The sequence below is a fragment of the Danio rerio genome, chromosome 4 (assembly GCF_049306965.1).
Source record: "Danio rerio strain Tuebingen ecotype United States chromosome 4, GRCz12tu, whole genome shotgun sequence".
In the NCBI taxonomy this organism is placed as follows: domain Eukaryota; kingdom Metazoa; phylum Chordata; class Actinopteri; order Cypriniformes; family Danionidae; genus Danio; species Danio rerio.
The window spans coordinates 44,767,501-44,775,000 of record NC_133179.1 but is presented as its reverse complement, the minus strand read 5'-3'; the positions used below and the strand labels follow the sequence as shown (position 1 = coordinate 44,775,000).

General features: G+C 36.3%; 1 protein-coding gene and 11 non-coding genes across 13 annotated transcripts in view; all 12 read right to left on the bottom strand.

Moving 5' to 3' along the window:
* LOC103910528 (uncharacterized) overlaps positions 1 to 7,500 on the bottom strand; it is a 173,202-nt gene that overhangs the window by 40,011 nt on the left and 125,691 nt on the right. The gene's annotated exons all lie outside the window — the stretch shown is intronic.
* Positions 15 to 133, bottom strand: LOC137493321 (5S ribosomal RNA). The gene has a single exon (XR_011013294.2). It is a non-coding gene; the product is annotated as a 5S ribosomal RNA (ribosomal RNA).
* Positions 192 to 310, bottom strand: LOC137492650 (5S ribosomal RNA). Its single transcript, XR_011012623.1, has one exon. It is a non-coding gene; the product is annotated as a 5S ribosomal RNA (ribosomal RNA).
* On the bottom strand, positions 369 to 487 carry LOC137493320 (5S ribosomal RNA). Its single transcript, XR_011013293.2, has one exon. It is a non-coding gene; the product is annotated as a 5S ribosomal RNA (ribosomal RNA).
* On the bottom strand, positions 546 to 664 carry LOC137493319 (5S ribosomal RNA). Its single transcript, XR_011013292.2, has one exon. It is a non-coding gene; the product is annotated as a 5S ribosomal RNA (ribosomal RNA).
* On the bottom strand, positions 723 to 841 carry LOC137493318 (5S ribosomal RNA). Its single transcript, XR_011013291.2, has one exon. It is a non-coding gene; the product is annotated as a 5S ribosomal RNA (ribosomal RNA).
* LOC137492648 (5S ribosomal RNA) lies at positions 900 to 1,018 on the bottom strand. Its single transcript, XR_011012621.1, has one exon. It is a non-coding gene; the product is annotated as a 5S ribosomal RNA (ribosomal RNA).
* On the bottom strand, positions 1,077 to 1,195 carry LOC137493317 (5S ribosomal RNA). The gene has a single exon (XR_011013290.2). It is a non-coding gene; the product is annotated as a 5S ribosomal RNA (ribosomal RNA).
* On the bottom strand, positions 1,254 to 1,372 carry LOC137493315 (5S ribosomal RNA). The gene has a single exon (XR_011013288.2). It is a non-coding gene; the product is annotated as a 5S ribosomal RNA (ribosomal RNA).
* Positions 1,431 to 1,549, bottom strand: LOC137493314 (5S ribosomal RNA). The gene has a single exon (XR_011013287.2). It is a non-coding gene; the product is annotated as a 5S ribosomal RNA (ribosomal RNA).
* Positions 1,608 to 1,726, bottom strand: LOC137494037 (5S ribosomal RNA). The gene has a single exon (XR_011014012.2). It is a non-coding gene; the product is annotated as a 5S ribosomal RNA (ribosomal RNA).
* The window catches only part of LOC137493957 (5S ribosomal RNA), a 119-nt gene continuing 94 nt past the window's right edge, over positions 7,476 to 7,500 (bottom strand). Inside the window, exon 1 of the ribosomal RNA XR_011013932.1 lies at positions 7,476 to 7,500. This exon is cut by the window's right edge and continues 94 nt beyond it. This is a non-coding gene — a ribosomal RNA (5S ribosomal RNA).

The window sequence follows — 7,500 nt, the reverse complement described above, 5'->3', positions numbered from 1 at the left end:
GAAGCACTTCGAAAAGCTTACAGCACCTGGTATTCCCAGGCGGTCTCCCATCCAAGTACTAACCAGGCCCGACCCTGCTTTACTTCCAAGTTCAGATGAGATCGGGCATTTCCAGGGTGGTATGGCCGTAAGCGAAAGAGGCTGTCAAGCGTTGGCTATTTAAATCAGCTGCCAAATGAAGCACTTCGAAAAGCTTACAGCACCTGGTATTCCCAGGCGGTCTCCCATCCAAGTACTAACCAGGCCCGACCCTGCTTTACTTCCGAGTTCAGATGAGATCGGGCATTTCCAGGGTGGTATGGCCGTAAGCGAAAGAGGCTGTCAAGCGTTGGCTATTTAAATCAGCTGCCAAATGAAGCACTTCGAAAAGCTTACAGCACCTGGTATTCCCAGGCGGTCTCCCATCCAAGTACTAACCAGGCCCGAGCCTGCTTTACTTCCGAGTTCAGATGAGATCGGGCATTTCCAGGGTGGTATGGCCGTAAGCGAAAGAGGCTGTCAAGCGTTGGCTATTTAAATCAGCTGCCAAATGAAGCACTTCGAAAAGCTCACAGCACCTGGTATTCCCAGGCGGTCTCCCATCCAAGTACTAACCAGGCCCGACCCTGCTTTACTTCCGAGTTCAGATGAGATCGGGCATTTCCAGGGTGGTATGGCCGTAAGCGAAAGAGGCTGTCAAGCGTTGGCTATTTAAATCAGCTGCCAAATGAAGCACTTCGAAAAGCTTACAGCACCTGGTATTCCCAGGCGGTCTCCCATCCAAGTACTAACCAGGCCCGACCCTGCTTTACTTCCGAGTTCAGATGAGATCGGGCATTTCCAGGGTGGTATGGCCGTAAGCGAAAGAGGCTGTCAAGCGTTGGCTATTTAAATCAGCTGCCAAATGAAGCACTTCGAAAAGCTTACAGCACCTGGTATTCCCAGGCGGTCTCCCATCCAAGTACTAACCAGGCCCGACCCTGCTTTACTTCCGAGTTCAGATGAGATCGGGCATTTCCAGGGTGGTATGGCCGTAAGCGAAAGAGGCTGTCAAGCGTTGGCTATTTAAATCAGCTGCCAAATGAAGCACTTCGAAAAGCTTACAGCACCTGGTATTCCCAGGCGGTCTCCCATCCAAGTACTAACCAGGCCCGACCCTGCTTTACTTCCGAGTTCAGATGAGATCGGGCATTTCCAGGGTGGTATGGCCGTAAGCGAAAGAGGCTGTCAAGCGTTGGCTATTTAAATCAGCTGCCAAATGAAGCACTTCGAAAAGCTTACAGCACCTGGTATTCCCAGGCGGTCTCCCATCCAAGTACTAACCAGGCCCGACCCTGCTTTACTTCCGAGTTCAGATGAGATCGGGCATTTCCAGGGGGGTATGGCCGTAAGCGAAAGAGGCTGTCAAGCGTTGGCTATTTAAATCAGCTGCCAAATGAAGCACTTCGAAAAGCTTACAGCACCTGTTATTCCCAGGCGGTCTCCCATCCAAGTACTAACCAGGCCCGACCCTGCTTTACTTCCGAGTTCAGATGAGATCGGGCATTTCCAGGGTGGTACGGCCGTAAGCGAAAGAGGCTGTCAAGCGTTGGCTATTTAAATCAGCTGCCAAATGAAGCACTTCGAAAAGCTTACAGCACCTGGTATTCCCAGACGGTCTCCCATCCAAGTACTAACCAGGCCCGACCCTGCTTTACTTCCGAGTTCAGATGAGATCGGGCATTTCCAGGGTGGTATGGCCGTAAGCGAAAGAGGCTGTCAAGCGTTGGTTATTTAAATCAGCTGCCAAATGAAGCACTTCGAAAAGCTTACAGCACCTGGTATTCCCAGGCGGTCTCCCACCCAAATACTAACCAGGCCCGACCCTGCTTAACTTTCGAGTTCAGATGAGATCGGGCATTTCTTTTTTTTTTTTTTTTTTTTTTTTTTAATTCAAAAATCATCACATTACATTAACATTTAAATACTTCAAGAAATTTAACAAAACAAATACATTAAAATAAACATTCTTCATAAAATAACATCCTCTTTGGGCATTTTCCACTTAAATCCATTTAAAACATTATACACTTCATCATTAAACACATCATAAAATCTTGGTAACATATCTTCTCCTTTAAAATACCAGTACAGTCTTTCTATGTATCTTTCCATTTTTCGTTTTAGTACATTCCACACATTTAATACAACTTTTTCCTGTTTTGCTACATTTCTTCTTTCCCACACACATTTTTTAATCATCATTATAAGAAGATTTACAAACTTTTTGTTTTTGTTTTCCATATTCCATCCGAACATCACCAGAGTATTCCATTCCAATTGTTCTTCATCCCAATCTTTCAATAAATCTTTTAGCATTTTTTGGCATTTCTTGTAAAAACATTCTAATTCTTTACAGTATAAAAACAGGTGTAAAATTCCTTCATCTTCTTGAAAACATACCTTACATGTTGCATTTGGTTCTCTCTGTATCTTTGTTAAAATGCACTCAGTAAAAATTGCCTTGTGTCTTATAAAATATTCAAAACATTCCAATCTTGTTTCTATTATTTTCCCTCTAATGTTTTTCCATATATTTTCCTTTTTCACACTATTCAATCTTTGTACCCAAAAGTTATTTGCTATTGGTTCTTGAAATACACTATCTCTAAAATACACATAAAAGTCTTTCAGTAAACAATCTTTAAAATTACAAAGCTTTCCTTTTAAATAGACATGTATGATTTTTTCATTCCCACCTTCTTCCATATTTTCTATTCTTGTAATCCATTCTTTTGGTATGGCACCTTTGACCGTTTCAAGTTTATTTTCTATTTCCTTTACACTGTATTCCTCTTTAGCTTCTTCCATTAAGTCGACTATATATTGCTTAGGTAAAAATCCCTTTTTGAATTCATAAAGAACGTCCCTTATTCTTAAAATCCCTACATCCATCCATTTTTTAAAAAATAGTTCCTTCCCTTCTTTTAAAATACTTTTATTTAAAAACAAAGGTTGATTTAACAAGTTTTCTCTTCCCTTTACTTGGTAAAATACTCCGTCTAAAAATTTCCCCCATGCACTTAAAATTTCTTGATAAAACCCTGGTAACTTTTCCGTCATCCAGTTTTTTGTTTTTAACCAAAGAATGTCTTCTCCTAAGTTAAAATTGCCAACTTTGTTTAAAAAATATTTCATAACCTTTTTCCATTCTGTTGAGTTCTCCTCTTGTAAAAGCTTTTTAACTATTTTGACTCTAAGACAATTCTTCCTTTGTTTAATATCCATCAATCCTATCCCTCCTTCTTCTGTTGCTCCTATTATTGTATTGTACGCAATTCTTGGGGGTTTCCCCTCCCATAAAAAATCTTGAACACACTTTTTCAATCTCCCTTCTATCCAACATGGCATTTCTGTTACATATAATTTATACCATATCTTTGATGTCATTAAAACATTTAATATTAAGGCTTTACCCTTTAAGCAAAGTTCTCTCATCCTCCAAAAATTTAATCTTGATTCTATTCCTCTTATTAGATCATCCCACATCTTTTCTGTTGCTTTTCTTTCATTTTTACCAATTAAAATTCCTAACATTTTCAGTTCTTCTACTTCTCTAAATTGGAAACAATCTGTTAAAATATCTGCTTTACCAAACCTCATATATTGTGTTTTATTTTCATTTATTTTGCTTCCTGTACCCTTACAAAACTCCTGTACTTTTTTCATGGCTTCTTTTACACTCTTTTTCTCCTTCACTATTATTGTTGTATCATCAGCATACTGGTATATTTTTCCTTCATCCTCCTCTTCTTCTATTTTTATTCCTTTAATTTTAGTTTCTTGTTTTATTGCTAACCCTAAAGGTTCTGCGATTAGGGAATATAATAGTGCTGAAAGAGGACATCCTTGTCTAATCGATCTTGTAATTTTAAAACAATCTGTTAAAAAACCATTACATTTTACTTTTGTAAAAGCCCCTTTATATAAAATTTTAATCCAATTAATAAAATTCTCTCCAAATCCAAATGTTTTGAGTACATCAAATAAATAAGTATGTTCTACTCTGTCAAAATCTACACTAATTAAAAAACCATTCATCTTCTTTTCTTGTAAATAATCTATTGTGCTTTTAATACTCATTGTTACATCTGCTATATATCTCCCTTTTATTGCATATGCTTGATTTGATTTAATTAATTTAGGCATTACTTCCTTCAATCTATTCGCTAAAACTTTTGCTAAAATCTTTAAATCTGTATTCAACATTGTTATTGGTCTATAATTTTGTAATTCAGTTTTTGCTCCTTTTCTTTTATATATTAACTTCATTAATCCCATCCCCATTCTTTCATTCATCTCTTTACATTTAAAAATTTCTTTAAAAACTTCTTTAAGTATTCCTTTTAAAATATCTTTAAAAACAATATAAAACTCATTTCCTATTCCATCTATACCTGGACTTTTCTTTTTATTTAGTTGATTTATTGCAATTTCAGTCTCGTCTTCATCTATTTCTCTGTCACATTCTTTGTTGTCATCTTTTTCTAGTTTTACTTTTATATAATTTAGAATCTTCCTTTCTTTTTCTTCATCAATACCTTTTGCTTTAAATAGATCTTCATAAAAATGCTTGATTTCTTCTAGTATTTCTATGTTTCCTTTCGCAATTTTTCCATTTCTCCCTTTAATTTCCTTTAGTATTCCTGCTTTACCTCTTTGCTTCTCTAAATCAAAAAAGAATTTTGTGCATTTTTCCCCTTCTACTGTGTATTTAGATCTGCTCCTCAACATTGCCCCCTTATATTTGTCTTCTTCTAAATCTCGTAATTTTTGCTCTATTTCTTTGATTTTTTCAATATCTTTATTTTCCTTGTTTAATTCTTTTTCTAAGGATCTTTTAACTTCTTTTTCTGTATACTTTTTACATCTTTGTAGTACTGCGCAATATTTGATTGTGTATTTTCTTATTTGATATTTTGTGTTTTCCCACCATATCCTTTTATCTTCATCATACATTCTATTTTCTTTTTCATTCTCTATTATTTCTTTGACTTTTTGAACATAATCTTGATTTTTTAAAATGGTTGTGTTTAAAATCCAAGTCCCTGGTCCTTTTTGTATGTTTTCTATATTCACTTTAAAATGCAAGAGCTTATGATCACTAAAACTGTTCTCTTCATACTGTATGTTTTCTATAAAATTTTCAATATTTCTAGTACATAAAATAAAATCTATTCTCGTTTGACATATAAAATTCCCCACTATTTGTCTCCTTGAAAACTCTCTTTTTTCTCTATTCCTTTCCCTCCATATATCTATTAAACTATTTTCCTTTATTAACTCATTTAGTTCCTTTCTTCCTATATCCGATTTAAAAACCATTCCATCAGCCATATCTTGTTTTCTAAAAACAGTATTAAAATCTCCCATCATTATTATTTCTTTAAAACCTTTTAATACTTTATTTAAAACCTCAAAATATTCTTTTTTGTCTTTATCTTCTGTTGGTGCATGTATATTTGCAATTATTAATTCATGTCCTTCATAGTTCACCTCTATTACTAAACATTTTCCATAATTATCCCTATACACAATTCTTTTAAAGTTTAAAACATCTTTCCTTATTAAAAAAGCAACACCTCTTCCAGATTTACCATCACCATTATTATATATAAAATCCCCTTGCCACAACTTTTTAAAATCATCCATTGCATGTTCTTTCCAGTTTGTTTCCTGTAAACCTATCACTTCCTTGTGTTTACATTTCTCTCTTATTTTCTCAAATTTATCTTTTCCCATCAGTCCCCTTGCATTAAAAGACACACAGTTTAAAACCATTAAAATAAATAAAAATGAAATTAAAAACCTACATATCCTCATTGTCCTTCATCTCCTTCCAACACTCTCAACCAACAACTTCTTCCGTTAAAAGAGACAAAGATTAAAAGCATTTTAAAATAGATAAAATATTTTAAAAACATCATTTTTCTTCATCTTCTTCCAGTCCCCTTAACACTTCATACCTATTTACATATTTAGCTCTGTTCTTTGTTAAAACTTTTTTCTTTGCCATGTCCAAGTTTGGTTTTACCTTAAAAGTTCTTCTTCTTAAAAATCCTCTTTCCACTTTGTTCTTATCCACATTTTCCATCCTTGTTTCTTCATCATTTGCCATTCCTTCAGCTTGACCAGTCTTTCTTAGTTCCTCTTTTTCCACCGTGCTTAAAAAAGTTTTAAAACTGTCCGATATTTCCATTTGTGACCACTGTCCATCCTGTCCTGATAACTGTACTTCATTCTCTTCATTTTCGTTTTCTTCTTCCTTTTTTTCATTGTTATTCATTTCCTCCTCCATTGTCCTTTCTATTGCTTCATTATCTTCCCTATTGTTGTTTTCTTCATGCACCTGCCGGTCCTGATCTTCTCCTGATTCTTCGTCCTGATTCTTCCATCCAGCATTCACACTTGTTTAAAAAATTTTTACATTCCGGGCACCTGACAGTTATACAGTCTCTTGCAAAATGCCCCCTTTCCTCGCATTTGTAGCACTTGAATTCTGGACAGTCTTTCAGCATGTGCTCCGGGCTCATGCACAGCCTACAGGTCTTCACCTGATGACTGTGCATCACCCTGAAGTACTGCGTTCCTTCTGCTGTCTCCATTTTTGTGCTATATGGCAAGGATGCCACCTCTTTAGGGAACCTCACTTTAAGGAACCTTGTTCCGTCTTCTATGTCGGTACCCGGATAAAACCTTCGTTTAATTTTAGATATGGGACAAACTCCCCAAGTATCTAATTTCTCCAGAATTTCCTTATCTTCAAGATAGACCGGCAGGTGCATGAAGGAAACAACAAAATCCCTATTATGAAGCTTTTTAATTTCACAGTTCACCCCATTTATCATCAGTTTGTCAGTCAATTGTTCACATAATTCCTCTGTTTCCATTGTTAGTTCGTACTCCTTCCCTTGTCTTGGTCTTAAAGCCAGAATTTTTCCATGTCCACACTTTTCAATCACCGCTTTAATAATATCTTCTGCTCTCACTTCCTGTACATCTTCCACATTAATGATAACTGTTGCCTCCTTTAAATACTTTCTTCCACCTACTTGGCTTTTCCGTTGTCCAGCTCGTTGTCCATTTTCCAGTCCGTTGTCTTTAACCATTCTTGTCTCGTCATCCAGTCCTGTTTCATATTCCTTTCGTGTCTCTGCATCCAGTCCATGGTCGTTTGCCATCAATCCGTCCTTTGTTTGCTCCATAGCAAAATGCTGCTGTCAGGTGGTTAAAAAACAAAAATCAAAAACAAAAAAACTATATCAGTCCACAAAAATTGTAAAACACAAAAAAATAAACAAAAAAATGGAGGAGAGCCTTCCTCTCCTGACTGCTGCCAGTCACTTCCTTGTTGCACTCTAGCTCCCTCTAGCGTGCTCAGGGTGGTATGGCCGTAAGCGAAAGAGGCTGTCAAGCGTTGGCTATTTAAATCAGCTGCCAAATGAAGCACTTCGAAAACCTTACAGCACCTGGTATTCCCAG